We start from the raw sequence: 8,620 nt of genomic DNA, 5'->3' as shown, positions 1-8,620 counted from the left end.
CAATGCGTTTGAACTTGGCACAAAGAAAAAGTTTTGAATCATTAGACCACGTGGTTAAATAAAGATATATGCTCAAACTAAGGTGAGGTAGCCATTGACTTATGAAGTCATAAATTGTCCAATGGAGTAGGGTTATAGTTGAAAATGAAGACAGGAGTTTGGTAGCTTGTCTAACTTAGCGACACCTAGTTAATATTAAAATAGATAGCTCTAAATTATTATACGCTTGAAGCTGCGGCACCTTAACTTCACAAAATTGCCCTAATAGAAAACGGCCAACACGCGGCAGCTGTCTTCTGTCATTCTATATACAACTGTCCTTATTGAAAGGGTTCATTAGTTTGAAAGCAAATGCCAAAATTAAAAACAAGGGATCGGACAGAAAGCTGTTTCCTTCTTTTTTCTTAACGAATTCGTTTTCCAATGATTCAGTTGGAATATTTTAAATAAGTTACTAAACCTAAGCAAAATTCACTCCATTGAAAATGAAATTTTACGACTAGTATACGGATAGTTTTAGTATTTAGATTAAAAATTTCCAATATCTCAGATCTGAAAATTAGCAAAATTACCGATGTTTCGATTGGTTTGTTTGCGTTAAACCCTTTAAACCCAATCTAGCCCAATAACACATTGAGACTTTGTCTTTTTCTATGATTCGAATTCAAAAGGGAACATTTTACAGATTTCAAGAAATTGGAACATCTACTTTTTCTTCTCCACTGTATCAAATAAGTTGAGGGAGTAGAATGATGGTAAATACCGTATTCTAAGAAGTCATGTCAAAAGTCACGGGATATTAAATACAGTAGTCATTATATTTTAAATAATAAAAAACCGTATATTAAATCAGTAAAATGAGTAGATTAAACAAAGGCAATTCACAGAGATGGTTAATTAAGACAAAGTTCTACCTAGAGGTAGCGATGCCTATTTTGGAATTGTTAATAAGCATGTTTTTCTTTATCCGATAGTTTTAAAGATTATTCTTGTTGCAATTCGTTAAAGGTCTACCCGTTTTTGTCGTATCTTTATTGTACTGTAAAGTCCTTACTGTGATATCTGCTTTTTTTGTCTTTTTCTTTCACCAGCTGAAAATTGTCCAGATTTTTTTTATCTTTTTTTTTGTCTGCAGAGCAGAGGGTGGCAGGAAGAGTAAAGAGAAGCACTTATTCGTTTTTACAATACGGTAGAATAAATCATTTGCAAGACTGATTTTCAACAGAGTGAAACGTGTCTTCTGTATGTAAAAAATGTCCTTAATGTTTTATGCGTTTGCATTGTAACATTAAGTTGAGTTGGCAGAAATTCTTGAATACAAGCTTTATTAAAAAAAAAAAAACATTTGAGAAAAATATACTTCTAGGGTTGCCAAGAACTTGCCTTATGAAAGTGACAAAAGTTTCTGACCTAAAAGGACATTTTGCTGTTAATCAAGATTTTCCCATTCAGCCTTCTGTCAAGTTTGAGTGTTTTATAAGAATGATTATTAAGCTGTTTCATATTAACTTGGAAACCCTTTCATGTTTGTATTCTTGAGTATTCTGTTTTCATTCACATAAACACTTGAAAGAGGTTGGAAAATTTCCACTTCAGCAGCTCACATTATGTATGTTTAACAAAACAAATGACTCAGAAAGACAACACAAGATATTAACAAATCTGAATCGATTTTTATATCTCTTGGTCCATTAATATTTTTTTTTCTGAATAGGTTTTATTAGGTTATATCGACTTCAAGTGTGTCCAGTTTGGTTGTTATAAAATGTATTAAATGTAGCGACATTTAAAGACATTTTTGTTTCTCCTTTTAGTTCTGTCATCACTGAAAAGAAAGGAGGAGGGTTTTATAATAAAAAAAAGGAAAAAGAAAAAAAAAGTCGTCTTTATGTATGAGAGGAATTTGGCGATACGAGGTCTGCTGAGTTCAAAAATCTGAATAGAAGGAACTCGCCCGTCCTCTTTACATTTTACCGAATTGGTGTCCCTGAAACTGGTCTAAAATTGATTTAGGAAATGAGTATTGATAAAAAAAAAAAAAAAAAAAAAAAAAAAAAAAAAAAAAAAAAAAAAACTAGGCAACAGTTTTGATGTGAGTATTGAAGGTAAACTTAATGTCTGTCTTTTTAAGAGTTGCTTAAACTTCTATAGATCACGCAAATAATATGTATTATATAGGTCAAGGAATTGTAGCTACCTCTGAAAAAGGAAAAAGTGTTAAAAAACTGTTAATGTCAGACAGCAAAAATAGCTCTGTGTGCAGTTGAGAAAGCAAACGCCAGACCTATCTCTGCTAGACTATACTACCCATTCCCTTGATCTCTCCCTTGCATTAGTAGCTAAAAAATGTAAAAAAGAATTGACCTTCTTCTTACATGGGATGTAGTAGCATATGTTGGAAATAATCTAAAGAGAGAAGGTGAGCTAAAAGGATATTAGGGTTTATGTCAGGTGGAAAACTCAGCTGGAGATTTATGAGGAAAAGAGAAGGCTTCAAAAATTCTTGCCTTTATACGTGACCCCTCAGGGAGATTTACTTTGTACTTTCTTTTTTTTTGTCCCACACAAGGTCAATATACTGAAAAAAGATTGTTAGGTAGCTTAAATATGAATCCACAGGCTTTCAGTCGCTTCTCAAATGTTTTACTAAACAAAGAGAAATAGCTCACACACAAGGTCCATTCAAAGTTTGGTTAGCTTTTGCTCAGTTTTTGCGCATGATTGTATAAAGATGGGGCCAAATACACCTTCTCACTTGAAAAACTTGCAAAACCCTAGATTGAGTGCTCAAAAGGGTTACAATATCCAAATGAGCTGCCCTAACGTTTTGGTAAGGTTTATCTGACAAATATGCAAGCAGTTGGGTCAGATCAACGCAATTTTAAAAAAAAACATTAAATGCTTGAACCCGTACGTTTCTTACCAGAATAACTAGATGTCCTTATGCCTTGGCTTCATCGGTTTTCGAATCTCCTGGCGACACTGAGGTAGAACGTGGCAAAATGCCCAATTCAATTGGTTATAAGTAGTTCATGCTTCCAGAAAAATAACAATATATTGAGATAATGGTTAACAGGAATGTTAAGAGCCATTTCTTTTTTGTTCATCTGCAAAAAAATTCTATGAGGATAAAGAAACTTTGTTTAAAGAGCTGTCTGACTTTATATCTTAATTTGTGTGCTTTACGGCACTGCCAGTGTTGAACAGAAATTTTCCAAGCTCAACAACCTAAGTCTTAAACAGACTGTTGACCAAAACAGTGCAAGACTTAAAATACCCCAAACAGCGCTTTCACGATTCAATTAGCTTACCTGTTTCTTGAACTGCGCCCTGATAGCTACCCTTAAAATGTTGCTATCAGAAAGAAATTTCCAAGAAAGAGGAACAAAGAGAAAGTCCTGTAGAGAAAAAGCAATACATTGTCTTGTGCAGCTAATGTTTTGGTTCAGGTCTGCTGAAAAGTAAACAAAAATTTACTTTCCTTAACTTTTTGCACTTCATATTCACGAAAAAATGTTAATTTTCCTAATATTTTCGTTCCAGGTTGTCAAAAAGAAAATGTGGTGAAAACCTGGGAGCACATTTGGACCCTGGTATTTGAACTTCCTATTATGAAGTCATCCAAGTTACCAATGTAGTTCATTTAATGGTCGAAACAATAAAACTAACAGATGCGAATTTCTATCAGAGTGGTCCCTTTACAATCTAACTCATTACTTAGATGTTCATTTAAGTTGGAAGCAATGTTGCCACCATCAATTCTCAACACCTGTGAAAATAGTTTATAAATACCTGGGAAATTCGTCAAAACCTGGGATCAATTTTAGAGCTCGTTCATTCCATCTTAATACAGTTTAATTTTGGTTTAGTTTTCATTGAAAGATTCCATAATTTTGACCAATGAAGACCAGTCCAGCCATTTTTTGACACATCCATCAATAAACTATCAGTCTTCATTGGTACAGTTTCCGGAATATGGCACCAAAATCTGTTGATGAGATTTAACTTATGGTGCTCCAAAGTAGCTAGGCCAGGGCATCCTCCATTCCTAGACTAGGCAAGACAATATCTGAATGGCTCTAGTAATGAAATATATATTATGTTTCTTTTATGAAATATTTAATGAAAGTAATACCAAAGTAAAAAGCCTCAGCTCATCTACCACAGAAAGGAAACAAAATACTAAAAATACATGCTATAGTTGTTTGTACATTGTGATACATAGTTAATCCATAGTAAAATAACAAGGTTCAAATGGTCAAATAAAAAAACAAGGTTTTTCAACTGAAAATAAGGAACAACATTAAAACGTAAAACAAACAGAAATTATTACATATGAGGGGGGTTGCTCTTCCTGAACACCTTGCTCCTTATGTTAAAGTTCTTAAGTACTTAAAAAAAAGTTTCTTTTTTATTATTGTTCTAATTAAACATAGTGTTTCAGGAGTAGTTCTTAAATGATTGGGACATAATTCAAACTTTAGCATAAGGAGTCAAGTGTTGAGCAAGAGCATCCCTCCCCTCATATACATAACAGTTTCTGCTTGTTCAAAAGTTTTAATTCGCTCCTTACTCTCAGTTGAAAAAAACTTGTTTTTATTTATTTAACTTTTTATATAATGCTGTTTTTAAATAATGCCAGGAAATCTGGATACACCTCAATGGAAAAATCCCTCCTCCCCACGGATTTATTCTCTAGACAATTCAATCTTGGTGAAAATTTACCAGACAATTACTCTTAACATCTTCACATGTAAAATTGAGTTGGCAAAGAGAAAGCAAGACATAAGACAAATTTCATATAGAAATTGTGGCAGATTCTTCAGTGTAAAATTTCCCCTGAAAAGTTCACTCCCTGGAAACTTCTGTGTCCATGGAAAAAAATCCTGTTGATAATCCCACCAGCAGAAAATTTGCCCCCATCCCCACCCATAAAATGTATGCAAACTTTTAAAAAACAAATACTATAAGTTAACAAAGAGCAAATTTTGTAACTTGAAGACCTTTCCCCATGGGCTATGGGGGGTAATCATACCTCCAAAGGCATAGTTATTTGGCCTTTCAACTATGCTGAACAAAATGGCTATCTCAAAATTTTGATTGGACAATTTTGAGAAAAAAGGGGTGTGGGAGGAGGCCAAGTTGCCCCACATTTTTCGGTCACTTAAAAGGGGCACTATAACTTTTCCTTATAAGGCTTTTTTCAAGAGGTTTCAGACTCATTTCAAAATTCCTGCAATTTTTTTCAGAATAACCTTTTACAATTAAGACTAATGAAAATAATAATTACCTACAAATGACAGTTTTCTTGATAGACAGTTTTTAAAAACATATTTTTAAACTTTTGGTTAGTGTGGGGTGTTATGAGCCCTTTATAGGGTTAAAAATATGGTAAATTTGTAGTTTACAGTAAATTAGTAGTTTACTAGGATACAAGTGAATGTATTACTTGGAGCCTATTTTTATGCTCTTTTCTAATTCGGTGGTTGCTTCTGGGGCAAATCCCATTTTGAGCCCTCAAAGGTCTTAAAGGACTCAAAACAGCCCATAGTCACCAAAAGTTTAAAAGAATGTTTCTAAAAAACTGGCAAGTGAGAAAAAATTGCTATTGGTAGGTGATTTGGGAATTTTAATTATTATTTTCCTTAGTCTTAATTGTGAAAAGTTATTTTGAAAACAACATTGCAGAAATTTTTAAAAAGAGCTAGAAACCCTCAAAATGACATAACTTTTATAACAATGAAATTTTTTAGGGGTTTCAAGCTCAAAAAAAAATTCAGCAAATTCATTTTCAAATAACATTTTACTATGGTAAAAGACATCTTTTGGGTATAGACCACTTTTCTTTGGCATTCTGAAAAAAATAGAGATGGGTTTTTGGACTGCCACTATTTTACTACAGCATGATGCAATGTGAGGGTAGTAACAAGATACTATCTTTTATCTGCCTTGCTGGTGAAATTTTTACCAATTTGTCAGCATAAATTAAAACTGGGATCTGTTTTGACAAGCAATTGAAAAGAGTAAATTAAGTTTACTGTTTATGATTTATAGGATAAATATCAAGCAATAAAAGTTACATTTTTAGAATCAGAAGACAATCAGCTTTCTATTAATATGTGAAACACTGAAAGGATATATACATCAAAACAGGATAATTGGTATTCCTAAACACAGGTCCTTCTAGGCAAGTCAATAAGCTAATAATTTCAAGTGTTGATCTTAAATAATTTTAAAAATAACAATATTGATGCAAAGCTTAGATTTTTGGCTATTCATTAATATATACAATTTTTCTCAAATCCTATTTGGTAACAAGATTTGAGGATTTTAGTTTTACACAGTTTTGAACAACTGTATACTGTTTTTTTTTAACCCTATTAAGACAATGGAAATGATAATTGCCATTCCTGAACCAGCTGCAAATGCCGATTTTCCTCACTAGGTATTTTTAAAAACACTTAGCAACTATGGAGTGCTTTACCTTTTGGAGCCCCATTAAGGCCTTGAAATGGAACTTACCCTAGACAAAATTATCACACTACAAAAGAGCATAGGAAAAGCAATCAAATGATGTATTCACTACTATCCTACCTAAATTCAGTTGTAAACTGCAAATTTGGCTCAAATGAAACTTGCCTCATGAGAGATCAATTAATTTGGAAAGAGTATAGCCTAAATAAAAGGCATCCAGCAATGTATTCCTTTTCACTTTTTTCCTGGCTAAATTATGCCAGTATGTATTAATTTATGAAGTTTCCTCTTATACAATGTTACCCTTCCTATTTTGGACACCCAGCATTGAATTTTGGGGCAACAAATCTAGGGTCCTGGCCAGATATAGAAAAAGTTCCAAAGCTACAAGTGGCAGAACTCAAAAGAATTCCAAAGGCTGCCAACACTTTAGCTGCAACTTGTGTTTTAACAGCTTTTCTTTGCCCAAAAAGTTTTTTTTTGTATGTAAGAATGTTATTTTCAGATAAAATTTGCCAACAAATATATAAAAACTGCCAAGTAGCATTGCTATGCTGCTAATACACTTTTCACAAAGCAGGTCCTGACTTAATTGCTTAGCTGAGGCTACTACAATTAGTCTGTCCAATGACGGATGAATTTAAAGAGTACAATTTGGACAAGATGGTAGGCCAATGCCAAGTATTTATACAATGAATTTGAGGGTCTGTTATTGATATCTATTGGCCTATTTATATAATTACTTGCATTATCCTGCTTTAGGTTAATCCACAACCATTGGCATAGATAGCTTCTTCTATAGGGGGGGGGGCAGCTGATTCTGTATTGAAGGGCAGGGGGGTGAAGTTATATTGGCAGTTCACAAAACCTTGCATTGCCAGCAAGTTCTAACATAGGCTATCTATGAAATCTTTATTAGCCTAATAAGTAATCACCAAAATCAAAAATCATTGATAAAGCTCAGCATTAATATTCATGCATTAGAGCTAAATCTCTCATACATTATTGATAATTTCATTTTGTTTGACTTTTATTCTGTCATTCCAGCTTTTTCAACCATCTACCTTTTTTCAACTGCTTTTTTGGTGATCTAACTTTTTTCAACTGCTTTTTAAACCATCTGCTTATTTAGCCATATCTAGTGAAAATTTGAAGTTCTGGGGGGGGGGGGCAGCCCCCATTGATTTTAAATTAAAATCGAATGTAGCCTAGTTGTGAGCATCAAACCATGGCTAATTGTAGAAAAAGCCAAGACAGATAGTCTGATTGCGTGAGAGGCAAATCTGGCATTAATCAATCAATTAAATATCAAACATCATAAATTACACCATATATTAATAAGATCATATATTAGGCAGATAAGAAAAATGACTAGTTTAAACAAAACGAAGGTTGTTGCTGTGACAGGGATGATGGAGTAAACAGCTTGACTCTCTTCACTCCAGATATGCTGGTTTTACATGCTATTGCACTGTTGTTACCAATAAAAAAAAATATTACTATTACTACTATTTACTAATTACCATTATATCTGATTACTATTTTTATTGCGCTATTGCAATGTTGTTGTTGTTGCCAATATATAAAAAAAATCACCAGGGAGAACTGTGGTTAAGTGTAATCTAATAGTTTTGTATCTCTTAAAAAGTATCCTAGTATTCTAGTAATACTCTCTTGTTTTCCTGTTTCTGTTATACCAATAATCTCATTATAACAAAATTTTCCACTTGCATTATTTTTTACATTTTTCAAAAGAATGTCTTTCTTGGTTGAATTTTAAGCAATTCATTATAAGGAGCTTAACGTCAATATAATATATGGGACATTCAAATTAAGAGTATACTATGGGAGTTAAATAATTGAGGAATTAGAATAGAAGGAAACAGTTAATAATCCCCATGGTTTTTGGGGACAAAATCATCTTAGTAATGTTTGGATCACCTAAGTCGTGTAGATTCCCTTGAGAGCATACCTAAAGACCATGGGAACTGTGCCTGGTGCCTGACTTCATAAACAAAGACGATTTAATGAAGAATAGTTTTATTTCAGTACTTACATACAAATTCAGATAAATTATATCACACTTCAATTTAAGCTTTGATTGTCTATACTGCATAAGTGCTGGTACAGAACTAACTTCAAACAC

At 33.0% G+C, this 8,620-nt stretch overlaps 1 long non-coding RNA gene across 3 annotated transcripts; it reads left to right on the top strand.

The window, feature by feature from the left end:
• Window positions 1–4,146, top strand: LOC136041593 (uncharacterized). 3 transcript variants are annotated; one of them, XR_010621063.1, is made up of 2 exons: window positions 1–82; window positions 3,544–4,146. It is a non-coding gene; the product is annotated as an uncharacterized LOC136041593 (long non-coding RNA). The 3 variants fall into 3 exon arrangements; XR_010621062.1 differs by lacking the exon at window positions 1–82 and adding an exon at window positions 1,264–2,092; XR_010621064.1 differs by lacking the exon at window positions 1–82 and adding an exon at window positions 1,264–2,105.
• Window positions 4,147–8,620: the final 4,474 nt, after the last annotated feature.

This window comes from Artemia franciscana, unplaced genomic scaffold, assembly GCF_032884065.1.
Source record: "Artemia franciscana unplaced genomic scaffold, ASM3288406v1 PGA_scaffold_30, whole genome shotgun sequence".
NCBI classification, from domain to species: Eukaryota; Metazoa; Arthropoda; class Branchiopoda; order Anostraca; family Artemiidae; genus Artemia; species Artemia franciscana.
The sequence above is the reverse complement of the archived record's forward strand: the minus strand, read 5'-3'. Positions and strand labels throughout refer to the sequence as shown.